A 16,445-nucleotide genomic window follows, 5' to 3' on the forward strand; every position below is an offset into this window, starting at 1 on the left:
AAGATGGATAATACCCCAATCTTATTTCAAAAAATAGGATGGACTAATGGAAGTAGTGATAGAGACCAGAGTTAAGGTACTGCCACTCCTAGAGAAGGTAGATGCAGAATTATAATCTGAGAATAAGTCTAGTAAAAAGTCTTTGTGGTTCTGATTTTAAAAAAAGTAAGGTCTACATAATCGGTATAACTACATTTTCAAATTTAAGGTTAAAATTTATCCTAGAACAAGAATCAGAAACTTTTCTATAAAAGACCAGACCAAATATTATCTATGTTAGGCTTGGGATCATACAGTTTCTGTCACCATGTTTCAAGTCTGCTTTTGGAGTGCAAAAGCAGTCATCAGTTCAATTCAGTTCAGTCACTCAGTCATGTCTGACTCATTGGGACCCCATGAACATAGCACGCCAGGCCTCCCTGTCTATCACCAACTCCCGGAGTTCACCCAAATCCATGTCCATTGAGTTGGTGATGCCATCCAACCATCACATCCTCTGTCGTTCCCTTCTCCTCCTGCCCTCAACCTTTCCCAGCATCAGGGTCTTTTCAAGTAAGTCAGCTCTTCGCATCAGGTGGTCAAAGTATTGAAGTTTCAGCTTCAGCATCCGTCCTTCCAATGAACACCCAGGACTGATCTCCTTTAGGATTGACTGGTTGGATCTCCTTGCATTCCAAGGGACTCCCAAGAGTCTTCTCCAACCCCACAGTTAAAAAGCATCAATTCTTCGGCGCTCAGCCCTCTTTATAGTCCAACTCTCACATCCATACATGACTACTGGAAAAACCATAGCCTTGACTAGACGGACCTTTGTTGACAAAGTAATGTCTCTGTTTTTGAATATGCTGTCTAGGTTGGTCATAACTTTCCTTCCAGGGAGTATGTGTCTTTTAATTTCATGGCTGCAATCACCCACCATCTACAGTGATTTTGGAGCTTAGAAAAATATAGTCAGCCACTGTTTCCACTGTTTCCCCATCTATTTGCCATGAAGTGATGGGACCAGATGCCATGATCTTCGTTTTCTGCATGTTGAGCTTTAAGCCAAGTTTTTCACTCTCCACTTTCACTTCCAGTAAGAGGCTCTTTAGTTCCTCTTCACTTTCTGCCATAAGGGTGGTGTCATCTGCATATCAGAGGTTATTGATATTTCTCCTGGCAAACTTGATTCCAGCTTGTGCTTCTTCCAGTCCAGCATTTCTCATGATGTACTCTGCATATAAGTTAAATAAGCGGGGTGACAATATACAGCCTTAATGTACTCCTTTTCCTATTTGGAACCAGTCTGTTGTTCCATGTCCAGTTCTAACTGTTGCTTCCTGACCCGCATACAGGTTTCTCAAGAGGCAGGTCAGGTGGTTTGGTATTCCCAGCTCTTTCAGAATTTTCCAGTTTATTGTGATCCACACAGTCAAAGGCTTTGGCATAGTCAATAAAGCAGAAATAGATGTTTTTCTGGAACTCTCTTGCTTTTTCGATGATCCAGCGGATGTTGGCAATTTGATCTCTGATTCCTCTGCCTTTTCTAAAACCAGCTTGAACATCTGGAAGTTCATGGTTCACATATTGCTGAAGCCTGGCTTGGAGAATTTTAAGCATTACATTACTAGTGTGTGAGATGAGTGCAGTTGTGCAGTAGTTTGAGCGTTCTTTGGGATTGGAATGAAAACTGACCTTTTCTAGTTTTGTGGCCACTGCTGAGTTTTCCAAATTTGCTGTTATAGACCACAAGTAAATGAATGAGTCTGGCTTTGTTCCGAATAAAACTTTATATGCAAAAACAGACAGTAGTCAGGATTTGGCTGACAAGTTTTAATTGCCCTTTCCTTTTCTAGAATTTTATTTGGAATATATCAGTTTGATTATATCAATCTGCCATATGCAATTCTGCTTTATTAGTCATTTATTCTTAAACAAACAAAAAAAATCACTAAACACATATGTGTTTTCAAATTAGAAAACATATTCAGATTGCTCTCAGGCACTGATTTTGTATATTATGTGTGAACATAGTGAATTAATTTGCATTTATACAGAGCACATGTACATCCAAAGTAACCTACTGAGATTTATAGTTTGTTTTCCTTAACAGATGCTTAAAGAATCTTAAAAGGAAATATTTTCTAAGAACAATGAAATCTATTCTTTATATGCACATGTTCACTAGAAACATTTTTCTGAAATTATCCATTGTTTTTTGAAGTCCTGTTTTAAGGGTCAAAGGATTTCCACATATTAAGTTTTCATGAGTTTTTCTTTCATTACTTTGGAAAAAATTCCAAGGGAATGTCATTAAACCTGTAATCCCCATTAGAATGAGATTTTTCATTTTCACTCTATATTCTGTTTTTGAAACATCTTTCTTTTTTCCATCAATTCAACATGGCAGCCTAATGGACAGTATCACAGCATTTTTGCTCATAAATATGTATGGAACCCTTAATGCTCTTTTTTTTTACTATAGGAAAAATAAGTGAAATCTGGATTTTATTCCAACCATAAATACAGCCAGCTTTGTGTTTTATAGAAAACTTTGTGTAAGACTATAACCTTTCATTTCTTCAGTTTCAGATACCAAGATACATGCTAAGATATAGAGCTCAGTTTCGAGGGGAGGGTTCTAATTAATGGTTTTGGAAAAACTGTGTGACAAAATCTATATTTTTCTGGTATAGTCACTAAAATCAGGAAAGACCTAGATAATGCAAGCTTCTCCAGAAATACCAGGGGGACAGAACAGAGCAGATTATAATGGGGAGCAGGGTGGGCAGGAATCAGTCTATAAAAGGCCTAAGAATGTACGCTGTAAGAATTTCTCACCCTGACTTTAAAAACCTCCCACAGTGTATACCTCACTTAACTTTATCATTTTTTCTCACACTTCCCAACTTACTAGGCCAAACCAGGGCATTCAACAAACCTTAAATGTAACCCTCTTATTTACGGCATTGTTTCTATCACCTCTGAAGACCATCACTTTCCTACTCCTGTTGTCGGCCTAACATCAACTTCCGAGACCCATCTTAAATCATCTGCTCAAGCTTGAAGTCTTTCCTGCTCTCCCTATCCAGTTAAATTCAATTGCTTCCTCTGTTAAGCCTTTATCTTCAGAATTGTGGTTCTTAATTTATTGCTTCATACCATATTTATTTTTTTATTTGAACTATCTCAACAGAAAACTGTCTCACACAGCAATAAGTAAATGCCTTTTATAGTATATATTTTCAATAAGTATATGTTATATATGATGAACTGAGATAAAGTAAGAAAAGGTAATTACTTTTTGCTACTGTTTCCTAAAAGGACTTTAATGTGCTTAAGCTAATTCAGAAAATATGACATATTCTTGTAAGATAGTCAGAATATGGAAGGACATGTCATTGGGAACAGCATGAACACAAAATATATGGAGGCATGAAGATTGGGAGTGTTTTTAGAACTGTATCATAAGCGGTTCAGAACGGCTAGAAGGAGGTAAAGCAGAGTATGTAACAGCTCATCTGGCTCTTGTTACTTCCTATAATGTCCTTCCTATCTTTTCTGGATTATAAATACTACCTATTCTTCTTCCACAAGTCAGCCCAAGTATCACTTCCTTTAAACCCGATCTTGGATCCCTTCTTTCGCATTTGTAAAACTTAAGTGAGATATCTTTTTATGTTTATTGTCAGGGTTGGAAACTAACTGCCTAAGATGAACTATGCTCACAGGAGGTGTTTAATAAATGGCAATGGTTGTATTAGTTGTTGTTATTGTTGTATAAACAGAAGGATAACAAGCAAGTTCTATTTTTTAAAATAAAGTGAGATCTATGAGAAGTCACCATGTTTACTTTCTAGAGCTGTTGTCAGTAAATAGTTTCTCTGGTTATACTGAAGCTCCAGAATGCTAGACATACCCTTCTCACTATGAAATAAAAATACTCTAGTTTTTTTTTTTTTTATTACATCTTTCTCACCTGTTCAAAAGATTTAAAATACCTAGAGTTTTTTCTCTTCTTTTTTTAAATTTTAGTTGGAGGAAAATTGTTTTACAATAGTGTGTTGGTTTCTGCCATACATCAACATGAATCAACCATAGGTATACATATATCCCCTCCCTCCTGCTTCCTTCTCCTCTTTATATTTAAGTTACAGAATTTTAGAACTGGAAAGTGTACAAGACATTATCTAGTTTATCCTGTTTGTTTTTTAGAATTGGAAGAATGAGACACAATCTGGTGACATGACTTGCTTCAGAATTGACGATCTAATCTGGAACTCAAGTCTTTATAGATTTGTACATGGAAATATTAATATCATCACGTTATTTTTCTCATTTTTAGATGTAGACATTGATGGGGGGCATAAGACAATAGATTTTCTGGCTCTAGTTTTATCTTCAGATAGAGTCTACAGAAACTCAATCCCTATGGGGTCTGCCCTGGTGGCTCAGAGGTTAAAGCATCTGCCTGCAATACGGGAAACTTGGGTTTGATCCCTAGGTCTGGAAAATCCCCTGGAGAAGGAAATAGCAACCCACTCCAGTATTCTTGCCTGGAGAATCCCATGGATGGAGGAGCCTGGTGGGCTATAGTTCATGGTGTCTCAAAGAGTCGGACACAACTGAGCGATTTCACTTTCTTTCACTGACTTTACTTTCTTTCACTTTATGGAGTCTGCATGGAAAAAAAAAAAACAAAAACAAAATACAGAACTGATTTAATGCTTTGTGTGTGGAAAAAAAAAAAAAGGTGCTATGATTATAAACACATTCTTTTCTGTGAATGATCCTAGTGAATTTCACTCTAAAACTCTAGTTATTAGAGTTTTAGGAAGAGCTAGCAATTCAAGTGTTGTGCCACACAAGTATCACAGTAGGATAATTCCTCTTATTTCTTATCCAACTTACATTTTTTAAGAAAAACTAATAATCTGTGCTGATATTCACTTTATCGCCTTTGATTTATTGCCAAGAGACTCATTCAAAAGAGCGGAATACGTGAACGACATTGCCAGGCGATTTAGTGCAGGAAGGACAGAACCAGTTGCCTTTCTAGTCTCAAGATTCCTATAACATAAGCATGAGTAAAAGCATCTGTTAAGTAGACATTCCAGGCATATTCTTTTAATCATTGCCAGACCTTCTCTAGGCAAAACTTCATTCTGAACTTTTTTTCATGACTGTATGTATGATCCAAGGGAATACAAATCAAATAGTTGTCAGGGAAATTTCAGAGACTGAATTCCCTATTTAGATACTAAACAGACCAGTTCTATCTTTTAGGAAACTTGTATATCCAAATGTCAAGAGTCTGAAGTAGAGGAACTGTGATACCAAAATAAATTGTTGTCCAATCAGGAACCTCTTAAACAATGAAGTGCTTATCCTATAGTCCACACTTAACTGACTATGTAAAATATTCCACATTATTCATCAATGTCTGGCATGTATTATATTCTCAAATAATGTTGACTAAATGAATTTATTTTATGATATTTCTTTATGTCATAAATTTATTTTATGATACTTTTTAAAGTGTGAATGAATGCAGACTTTCATTGATGAACTTTAGTACTTTTCTAGTAGCATCTTTAGGATTTTCTATGTAAGGAATCATGTCATCTGCAAACAGTGAAAGTTTTACCTCTCTTTTCCAATTTGGATTTCTTTTATTTCTTTTTCTTCTGATTGCCCTGGATAGGACTTCTAAAGTTATGTTGACTAAAATGATGAGAGTGAACATCCCTGTCTTGTTCCTGATCTTAAAAGAAATACTTCAGCTTTTCACCATGGAGTGTGATGATAGCTGTGGGTTTGTCATGTATGGCTTTTATCATGTTAAGGCCTACTTTCTGGAGGATTTTTATCATAAATTGTTGAATTTTGTCAAAAAGCTTTTTCTGCATCTATTGAGATGATTACATAGTTTTTATTCTTCAAATTGTTAATGTGTATCACACTGATTGATTTGTAGATATTGAAAAATCCTGGCATCCTTGGGATAAATCCCACTTAATCATTATGTCTCATCCTTTTAATGTATTGTTGGATTCAGTTGTTAGTGTTTTTGTTGAGGATTTTTGTGTCTATGTTCATGATTGATATTGGCCTGTAATTTTTGTGTGTGTGTGGTATCTTTGTCTGATTTTGGATTTAGGGTGATGGTGACCTCATGGTATGAGTTTGGAGTGTTCCTTCCTCTGCAATTTTTGGAATAGTATCAGAAGGATAGGTGTTAACTCTTCTCTACATGTTTGATAGAATTCACCTGTGAACCACCTTTTCTGGACTTGTTTGTTGGAAGTTTGTAAATTTCAGTTTCAATTTCACTACTTGTGATTGGTCTCTTCATATGTTCTATTTCTTTCTGACGAAGCGTTGGAAGATCGTACCTAAGAATCTGCCCATTTCTTCTAGGTCATCCATTTTATTGTCACACAGTCATAAAGCTGCTTGTAGTAGTCATGATTCTTTGTATTTTCTGTGGTGTTTGTTGTAACTTCTCCTTTTTCATTTTTAATTTTATTGATTTGGGTCCTCTCTCTCTTTTTCTTGATGAGTCTGGCTAAAGATTTAACAATCTTTGTTCATCTTTTCCAAGAAATAGCTTTTAGTTTCATATCTACTGTTTCTTTTGTCTCTGTTTCATTTATTTCTGTTCTGATCTTTATTTCTTTTATTCTACTAACTTTGGATTTTACTTTTTCTTCTTTATCTAGTTGCTTTAGCTGTAAAGTTAGGTGGTTTGAGGTTTTTTTTTTCCCTTTTTTTTTTTTTTTTGTTGCTTACTGAGACAAGCTTGTATGCACCCCACTCCAGTACTCTTGCCTGGGAAATCCCATGCAAGGAGGAGCCTGAAGGGCTGCAGTGCATGGGGTCGCTAAGAGTCGGACACGACTGAGCGACTTCACTTTCACTTTTCACTTTCAGGCATTGGAGAAGGAAATGACAACCCACTCCAGTGTTCTTGCCTGGAGAATCCCAGGGACGGGGGAGCCTGGTGGGCTGCCGTCTATGGGGTCGCACAGAGTTGGACACCACTGAAGCGACTTAGCAGCAGCAGCAGCAGCAGCAGCAGCAGAACTGCTTTTGCTGCATCTCTTAGGTTTTGGATCATCCTGATTTCATTTTCGTTTGTCTCTATGTGTTTTTTTCCTCTTTGTTTTGTAACATATTGCTTAGCCTCCACATTTTTTTTTTTTACTTGTGGTTGTTTTCTAATCTCATAGCATCATGGTTGCAAAAGATGCTTGATATGATTTCAGTTTTCTTAAATTTACCAAGGCTTATTTTGTGGCCTAGCATTGGATCTATCTTGGAGAATGTTCCATGTGAACTTGAGAAGAACATGTAATCTGCTGCTTTTGGATGAAATAGTCTGCAAATATCAATTAAGTTAATCTGATCTAATACGTTATTTAAGACCTATGTTTCTTTATTGAATTTCTATCTAAATGACCTATCCATTGATATAAGTGGGGAATGAAAGTCCACTATTATTATGTTACTGTTAATTTCTCCTTTTGTGGCTGTTATCATTTGCCTTATATTTTGAGGTGCTCCTATGTTGAGTGCTTATACATTTACAAAATTGTTATATCTTTTTGGATTGATCCTTTGATCATTATATAGTGTCCTTCTCTGTCTTTGTAATAGTCTTAAGTCTATTTTGTCAGATACGAGTATTGCTGCTCCAGCTTTCTTTCGATTGCCATTTGCATGGAACACCTATTCCCACCCCCACACTTAGAGTTTGTATGTGTCCCTACATCTGAAATGGGTCTCTTTCAGATAATATGTATATGGGTCTTGTTTTTGTATTCATTCAGTTAGTCTGTGTCTTTTGGTTGGAGCATTTAATCCATTTACATTGAAGGTAATTACCAACATATATGTTCTTGTTGCCATTTTAATTGTTTTGGATTTGTTTTTGTAGGTCCTTTTGCTTCCCTTCCTCTTTTATTCTCTTCTCTTGTGATCTGATGACTATCTACAGTGTCGTACTTGAATTGCTTTTTCTGTTTAGTGTTTTTATATATTGTAGATTTTTGGTTTGCTATTACCTTGAGGTTTTAATATAGCCATCTATATATAAATATATAAAGATTGTTTTAAGTTTCTGGCCTCTTAATTTCAAATGCATTTCCAGTATTCTGCACTTGTTCTCTCCTCTTCTCATGATTGCTGGGTTTAATATCATATTGTGTGTGGATGATTTCCCACCTTTACTTTGTGTTTGCCTTTCCTGGTGAGCTTTTCCTTTCATAATTTTCTTGTTTCTAGTTGTGGGCTTTTTTGTCTACCTAGAAATTTTCCTTAGCATTTGCTGTACAACTGGTTTTGTGGTGCTGAATTCTCTTAATTTTTGCTTGTCTGTTAACCTTTGATTTCTCTGTCAAATATGAATGAGAGCCTTGCTGGGTAGGATATTTCTTGGTTGTAGATTTTTCCTTCCTTTAAACATATGATCACTCCATTCTGGCCTACAGAATTTCTACTGAAAAATCAGCTGATAACCTTTTAGGGATTACATTGTATGTTATTTTTTGCTTTTCCCTTGTTACTTTTAATATTTTTTCTTTGTCTTTAATTTTTGCCAATTTGATTAAAATGTGCCTCAGCATATTCCTTCTTGGGTTTATCATGTATGAGACTCTCTGTGCTTCTTGGACTTGGGTGGCTATTTCCATTCCCATTGTTGTTTACTCACAAAGTTGTGTCCAACTCTTCACAATGCCATGAACTGCAGCATGCCAGGCTCCCCTGTCCTTCATTAGCTCCCAGAGTTTGCTCAAGCTATGTTATTGAGTTGGTGACACCATCCAGCCATCTCATCCTCTCTCACCACCTCCTCCTGCCCTCAATCTTTCTCAGCATCACAGGCTTTTCCAATAAGCCAGCTCTTTGCATCAGGTGGCCAAAGTATTGGAACTTCAGCTTCAGCATTAGTCCTTCCATGAATATTCAGGGTTGATTTCCTTTAGGATTGACTGGTTTGAGATCCTTGCTGTCCAAAGGAGTCTCAAGAGTCTTCTCCAGCATCACAATTCAAAGGCATCAATTCCTTGGTGCTCAGCCTTCTTTATGATCCAACGGTCACATCTGTACACGACTACTGGAAAAACCATAGCTTTGACGTTATGGACCTTTGTCAGCAAAGTGATGTCTCTGCTTTTTAATGCTCTGTTTGGTTTGTCATAGCTTTTCTTCCAAGGAGCTGCTGCTGCTGCTGCTAAGTCTCTTCAGTCATGTCCGACTCTATGTGACCCCATAGATGGCAGCCCACCAGGCTCCGCCGTCCCTGGGGTTCTCCAGGCAAGAACACTGGAGTGGATCACCATTTCCTTCTCCAATGCATGAAAGTGAAAAGTGAAAAGTGAAGTTGCTTAGTCGTGTCTGACTCTTAGCGACCCCAGGAACTGCAGCCTGCCAGGCTCCTCCATCCATGGGATTTTCCAGGCAAGAGTACTAGAGTGGGTTGCCATTGCCTTCTCCATCCAAAGAGCTAGTGTCTTTTAATTTCATGCTGCAGTTACCATCCACAGTCATTTTTGGAGCCCAATAAGATAAAAATATGTCACTGTTTCCACTTTTTCCCTATCTGTTGCCATGAAGTGATGGCACCAAATGCCTTGATCTTCGTTTTTTTAATGTGAAGTTTTAAGCCAGCTTTTTCACTCTTCTCTTTAACCCTCATCAAAAGGTTTTTTAGTTCCTCTTTGCTTTCTGCCATTAGAGTGGTATCATCTGCATTTTTGTGGTTGTTGACATTTCTCCCAGTAATCTTGATCCAGCTTGTGAGTCATTCAGCCCAGTATTTCACAGAGTATATAAGTTAAATAAGCTGAGTAGTTTTCAGCTATTATCTCCTCAAATATTTTCTCAGACCCTTTTTCACTTTTCATTCTGGGAACCCTGTAATGTGACTGTTGATGCATTTAATATTGTCCCAGAAGTCCCTTAGACTGTCCTTGTTCCTTTTCATTATTTTTTCTTTATTTTGTTTCTTGGCAGTGATTTCCATTATTCTGTCTTCCAGTTCACTTCTTCTGCCTCAGTTATTCTGCTATTGATTCCTCCTAGTGTATTTTTCATTTCGGTTATTATAATGTTCAGCTCTGTTTTTTCATTTTTTAAGTCGTCTATCTCTTTGGCAAACATTTCTTGTATCTTCTCAGTCTGTACCATCATTCTTTTTTTTTGAGATCTTGTGTCATCTTTACTATCATTACACTGAATTCTTTTTCAGATACATTGCCTATCTCTACTTCCCTTAGTTGTTGTTCTGGTTTTTTATCCTATTCCTTTAGGTGGAATGTATTTCTCTGCCATCTCATTTTGTTTAACTTTCTCTGTTTGTGGTCTCCATTCTGCAGGCTGCAGGATTGTAGTTCCTCTTGTTTCTGTTGTCTGTCCCCTGATGGGTGAGGTTGGTCTTGGGGCTTGTGTAGGCTGCCTGGTGGGAGAGATGGGTACCTACTCACTGGTGGTAGAGCTGTATTAGAGCTGGATCCTATCCCTCTGGTGGGCAGGGCTGTGTCAAGGGGTGTGTTTATAGGTGGCTGTGGGATCAAGAATACTTTAAGCAGCCTGTCTGCTCATGGGTGGGCCTGTGTTCCTATCCTTTTTGTTGTTCGTACTAAGATATCCCAGCACTGGAGCCTGCAGGCTGTTGAGTGGGGCCAGTCTCTGCCAAAATGTTTATCCCAAGAGAGCTCATACTAATGAGTATTTCCTGAACTCTCCACCATCAGTGTCCTTGTCCCTACAGTGAGCCATAGCCACCCCCTGCCTCCCTAGGAGACTTCACAGGTCCCATAGGTAGGTGTGGCCCAGGGTTCTGTGGAGTCACTGCTTTGCTTTGGGTCCCAGTGCCCATGAAATCTTGTGTGCACCCTCCAGGAGTGGAGTTTCTGTTTCCCCTAGTCCTGCACTAAAGCCCCACCAGCCTTTAAAACCAGATGCCCTAGGAACTCCTCTTCCCTATGGCAACCCCCCAGACTGGAGAGCCTGATGTGGGGCCTAGATCTCTGAGTCCTGTGGGAGAAGCTGTATGATAGATTATTTTCCAGGTTGTGGGTCACCTACCCAGGGTGTATGGTATTTGATTTTATCACAAATGCACCCCTTCCTACCATTTTGTTGTGGTTTCTACTTTGTCTTTGGATGTGAAGTATCTTTTTTTGATTGGTTCCAGTCTTTTTTCTTGATGGTTATTTAACAGTTATTTGTGATTTTGACATTTTTGTGAAAGAAACTGAGCTCAAGTCCTACTCTTCTGTCTTATCCTTGTCTCGTGGCCCTTTCTGATATTCCTGGAGCACCTGGCTCCCCCGTACTCAGTAAAGCTGCTTATCCTGTGAAAGCCCATGCTGGGCCTGAGAGTAAACCCACAGATCAAGATCTTAAAAGACTGTGTGTGCAGCTCATCTCTGTTTCTACTGCCACTGCTCTATCTAGTTTATTCACTCTTTCATTCCAGATATATTATCTTATGTATTCCAGGCAGTATGTTATACATAAGGGATTCAGTATCAGACAGGACATCATCTTGGCTTTATAGAACATACAAACTGATAAACTTAAAGCCACATCTTCCTAAATCATGAAAGATAAGGCACAGTGAGCTTAAGTAGCTTATTCCAAGTCACAAGAAGTATATCCTTCGCTTACAGATTTTGTTTGAAAATAGGAGTAAAGTGGCTCAGAGATTACCTATTTGGAAATAGTGATGTATGTACAAATAAATAGAAAGTATTTGTTCATTCTTATCAAGTCATAAAATTACCCCCAAATGAAAAGGTCTGAAGAAATATTATGGATGATAAATAAATAGACAGTATCCTCCTTTTGACAGTATACTTTCTTTTTAAAAAATTTTTTTTGAACTTTTTATTTTGAATTGGAGTATAGCCAATTAACAATGTTGTGATAGTTTCAGGTGAACAGCATAGGGACTCATCCATACATATACATGTATCCATTCTCCCCCGAATCCTCCTCTCATCCAGACTGCCACGTAACAATGAGCAGGGTTCCATGTGCTATACAAGAGGTCTTTGTTGGTTACTCATTTTAAATATAGCTGTGTCAATACACTTCTGTTTTATGTATAGGACATTTCTGTAAGTTTCCTTTTTTTCAAGTTCCTCTCTAAATGCTACTGGTCTTAGCCTTTTATTTTTCTCAGTGTATTTACTTTCTTTGGTGACTCATTTACTCTCTAGGTCTTTACTATTTTCTGATGATTCACAAATATCTTTTAGCTCTAGACCCTCTTCTACAATTGTATATTAAATATTCCTACCAAAGTGTTTCATATATGCCTCATATTTCTTATATCTAAAAAGGAAGTCCTCTTTCTTGTCCAAAAACATGTTATATACCCTTTCTTTCCACTTTTCTACAGCTTCCCTTTTTCTGTCTCAACTGACAAGAGTCTGTATTGTTCTCTCCTTGGACGAAAGTATGAGAAGTTGAAAGAGAGAAATACTCACTTGTAATAAAAACACATTTTTCCATGTAGTGTTTGAAGTGATTTCCTCATGTCTAATGGATCTTCTGTTTCTCCTGTCTTCCAAGTTTGTACTAGATTGAACCATGAAAACATACCATTTTTAAGGTTAAAATGTAGTAATAGTCAAATATGAGCAATTACATATGGCACTACCAATTACTACTTTTATTGTGTTAAGATGACTACTAAAATTCTCTTAAAGAATACACACAATAGTATTAGTGTAAACACTGAAGTTAATGTGTTTCTAAGATAAAACAGAACACTAAATTGTAGGGAATTAGCCTTGTATATTGTATTTTCAAGTGAATTTGAAGAGTTTGGGGGTCTGAAATTCTTTATCCTTGTAAGTATGATTGTTTTTTACATTGAATAGAAATTTTGAAACAATACAGAACAGTTCCACAGTTAAGGCACAATGATTTTTTTTTTAAGATAATTGTCAAATCTAAGAACTTCATATAAATTTTTTTAACATTTTGGCTTTAACTAGGAAATATCCTAATTTTATTTTCAGTAGGATGTGGTTACTTTTAAAAAAATTCAACTTGAGTATTTTAGAGTTTTACTAACTTTTGGGGAAAAAATAGTATTTCTTTTCAATTGTAACAAGTTATTTATTATACATAAGGCCTTTTGGTCTTCTGAGTTTCCACTAGAGCTAACAAAATCTTTAAATAGATTATTACATATCCCATTTTGCAAAAAGTGAAATGTTTTCAATTATTATAGAGTTATCTAGCTCTTGACACATAGCATGTCATGTTCTGGCTGTAAGCTTTGTTTGTTTGTTTGTTTTTTAATGTGTGTTAGAGATGGTATAGGTGTTTTGAAACATTTTTAATGAAAATTCTTTATCAAAAAGGTGTAAATTGCTGATAATTCTTTTAAGTTGAGGCTATGGCTTCAACAACTACTTTTTATTTCCCTTAAATACCCAACAGAAATGGTTTAGTTTTGTGGGCTTTACAATCTCTATCCCAACCATTCAGGTCTGCCTTCATAGGATGAAAGCAGTCATAGACAATAGGTAAATAAATGGTCATGGCTGTGTTCCAACAAAACTTTATTTACAAAAACAGGCAGCCAGCTCTCAGGGTCATGGATTGCTGACTCCTACTTTATCTGATGCTCTATAGTGATTTATCTTATGGCAACTTTATATTTTAGTTATTAATTGACTAGTATAATGTCTTATACACGATACATAATCATAACTAATGAAATAAGAAAGTTTATGCATTTCATCTTTGGGAAAATGTACATCATTCCAAAACTACTTAGAATATTTCTACTGAAGTGTCTAACTTAACAGATGTGCAAAACTGGAGGAAACTATTAGAAGGAATCACATCTTAATAAAACATCAAATCAAGTCAAGAATAAAATTGAGTTATTGTGACAGTTTTAAAATATGTCTACAAATTCTTTGATGTTCCTCTTTTCCAGAAGACAATCTTATTTCACTCTCTGAGTGTGTAGTGGACTTAGTGACTCACTTCTAATGAATAGGCTACAGCAGAAGCAGCAGTGTGTAACTAGGTCATAAAAGACATTGCAGTGTCTTCCTCGCTCACTCTCTCTCTTGGATTATTCTTTCTCTTGGATTAGTCTCTCTTTTGAATTATTCACTCTGGCTGCTATGTAATCAAACTGTACAGAGGCCTACATAGCAAGAAATTGAGGCCTCCAGCTAATAACCTTCTTGGAAATGAATTCCCTATTCTCAGTCACGTCTTCAGATGACTACAGCCTATGTCAAATCTTAACCTCAACCACATGAAAAACTCTGAGCCAGAATCACCCAAGCTAAGCTACTCTGAATTCTTGAATGATGGAAAATGTGAGATAATAAGTGTCTGTTGTTTTAAAGCCACTGACTTTGGGGTAATTTGTTCTGCAGCAAGACATGGCTAGTACAATTGTATGAACGATTTCAACATTTGTTTTGAAATGAAGAAGAATGAATTGAAAGGAACAGAAAAGGAAACCATATTTTTACTCTGAGGGTCCACAGATTAAAAATATGGATAAATTGTGTGCATTTTCACATACTCGTAATTTGCATTTGAGCACTTTAAAATTGAATGTGTAATTTTCTGTCTCATTGGCGTATGTGGTGCTTAAGGTTTCATGGGTTAAAATTAGAGCAAGTCATGGCAGCTGAATCTGTCCTTTTAAACAGTGCTTTCTGCAATAAAGAGGTTATGCTATGCTAAGTCACTTCAGTCGTGTCCGACTCTGTGCGACCCCAGAGACGGCAGCACACCAGGCTCCCCCGTCTCTGGGATTCTCCAGGCAAGAACAGTGGAGTGGGTTGCCATTTCCTTCTCCAATGCATGAAAGTGAAAAGAGAAAGTGAAGTCGCTCAGTTGTGTCCAACTCCTAGCGACCCCATGGACTGCAGCCCACCAGGCTCCTCCATCCATGAGATTTTCCAGGCAAATGTACTGGAGTGGGGTGCCATTGCCTTCTCTGAAAGAGGTTATAGGGAACCTTTACTTAACACATGTCTCTGCTTTGAGTTCTGTAACTCACAAAGCATTCACAGGGCAAGGAAGCTATATAGAGATAACTTCTGGGAGCTTATCTAGAGATAACTCACAGAACTTGAGAGCCTATAAAACCTGCTAATATCTTCTCTCTGATACAAATGTGTTGGAATAAGCCATAATATTAGCCTAGTTTTTTTAAAAAACTCATCCTGTGAAATAGAGCAAAAAATAGGTTTTGAGTATAATTTCCTTCTATTCAGAAGAGTATTTTTCTATTGTAGATGAGTTTCTTTTATTTGGCAGATAGAATAAAATTTAGATTCTAAATAAAATATTTTTAAACTGTGTCCTCATGCAGTTATTGTGTCTCCTCCTTTTTGTTGTCACACTTCTTAAAATAATAAACCACCCAACTTTCTCCCACTTTTGCTTTGGCAAAATTATATTCAAACACACAAGATACTTAAATTGTTCTTAAAGATCACCACCAGCCTTCTAATTGCCAACCCCTATGACTGTCTCAATATTCATCCTTTTCAACCCTTCCCACATAATAACAATTTCTATCTGAAAATTTTCCCTTCTTGAATTTTTTTTGCACATTCCTGGTTCCCCTTCTCTCTGACTCTTCCCTTTTTTTCCCTCTATCTCTTGCTTCCAAAGAATCTTCATTAAAATTCTCTCCTATTTTTGTTCTATTACTGTATGTACTGCATCATTCTTATGATTTCAGGATTGATTTTTCTATGGACTCACAAATTAATATTTCAGAATAAACTCTCTAAGAACCATAATTGTCCCATGACTTAATTTGTATTTCCTCTGACACTGGCTTCTCCCCTGAGCTGCTGTTCCAAGTCATGATACCATTGTCATAAGTTATTACAGTTAACCTGTACTATTACAATAACTTCTAACTCTTCACACCATTTTCTGTTGGTTTTTTTTTTTTCCCCATGACTACACATTGAACATAATGTTGTAAAATTACTGTCCTTTCAGGACAGATATGATTATATTCCTCCTTTACTCAAACCAACAATGATTCTTCTACAAACACAAATTCTTCTGCAAGCACCACAAATACAAATGTCTCACTTGGCAGTCAAAGCCCTCAATAGGACATCACCATATATCTGTTCAAGTCTCTTTCCTACACATATCCTGTGCTCCAGACAATCTGGATTTACTTTATCTTTGACAAATGTTTCATCATTTGCTACCTCCTACTTTCTGTTCAAATCATTCCCTCTGCCTTGAATATACTTTCACCATTTATCTTGTCAACAGTTAGCCATACCTCTAATAGTGTGTTCTCTGTAAAGCTTTTCCTTATGTTCTCAACCAAATACAATATCCCCTGTCTTAGCATTATATAGATTTTATTTTTCTTCCTTAACTTACAGAAAATATGCTTTTCTTTATCCAATTCACTAGATTATTCATTCTTA

General features: G+C 36.7%; 1 protein-coding gene across 3 annotated transcripts in view; it reads left to right on the forward strand.

Annotated features, from left to right (window-relative positions):
- COL24A1 (collagen type XXIV alpha 1 chain) overlaps positions 1 to 16,445 on the forward strand; it is a 392,387-nt gene that overhangs the window by 222,619 nt on the left and 153,323 nt on the right. The gene's annotated exons all lie outside the window — the stretch shown is intronic.

Source organism: Bos taurus, chromosome 3 (assembly GCF_002263795.3).
Source record: "Bos taurus isolate L1 Dominette 01449 registration number 42190680 breed Hereford chromosome 3, ARS-UCD2.0, whole genome shotgun sequence".
NCBI classification, from domain to species: Eukaryota; Metazoa; Chordata; class Mammalia; order Artiodactyla; family Bovidae; genus Bos; species Bos taurus.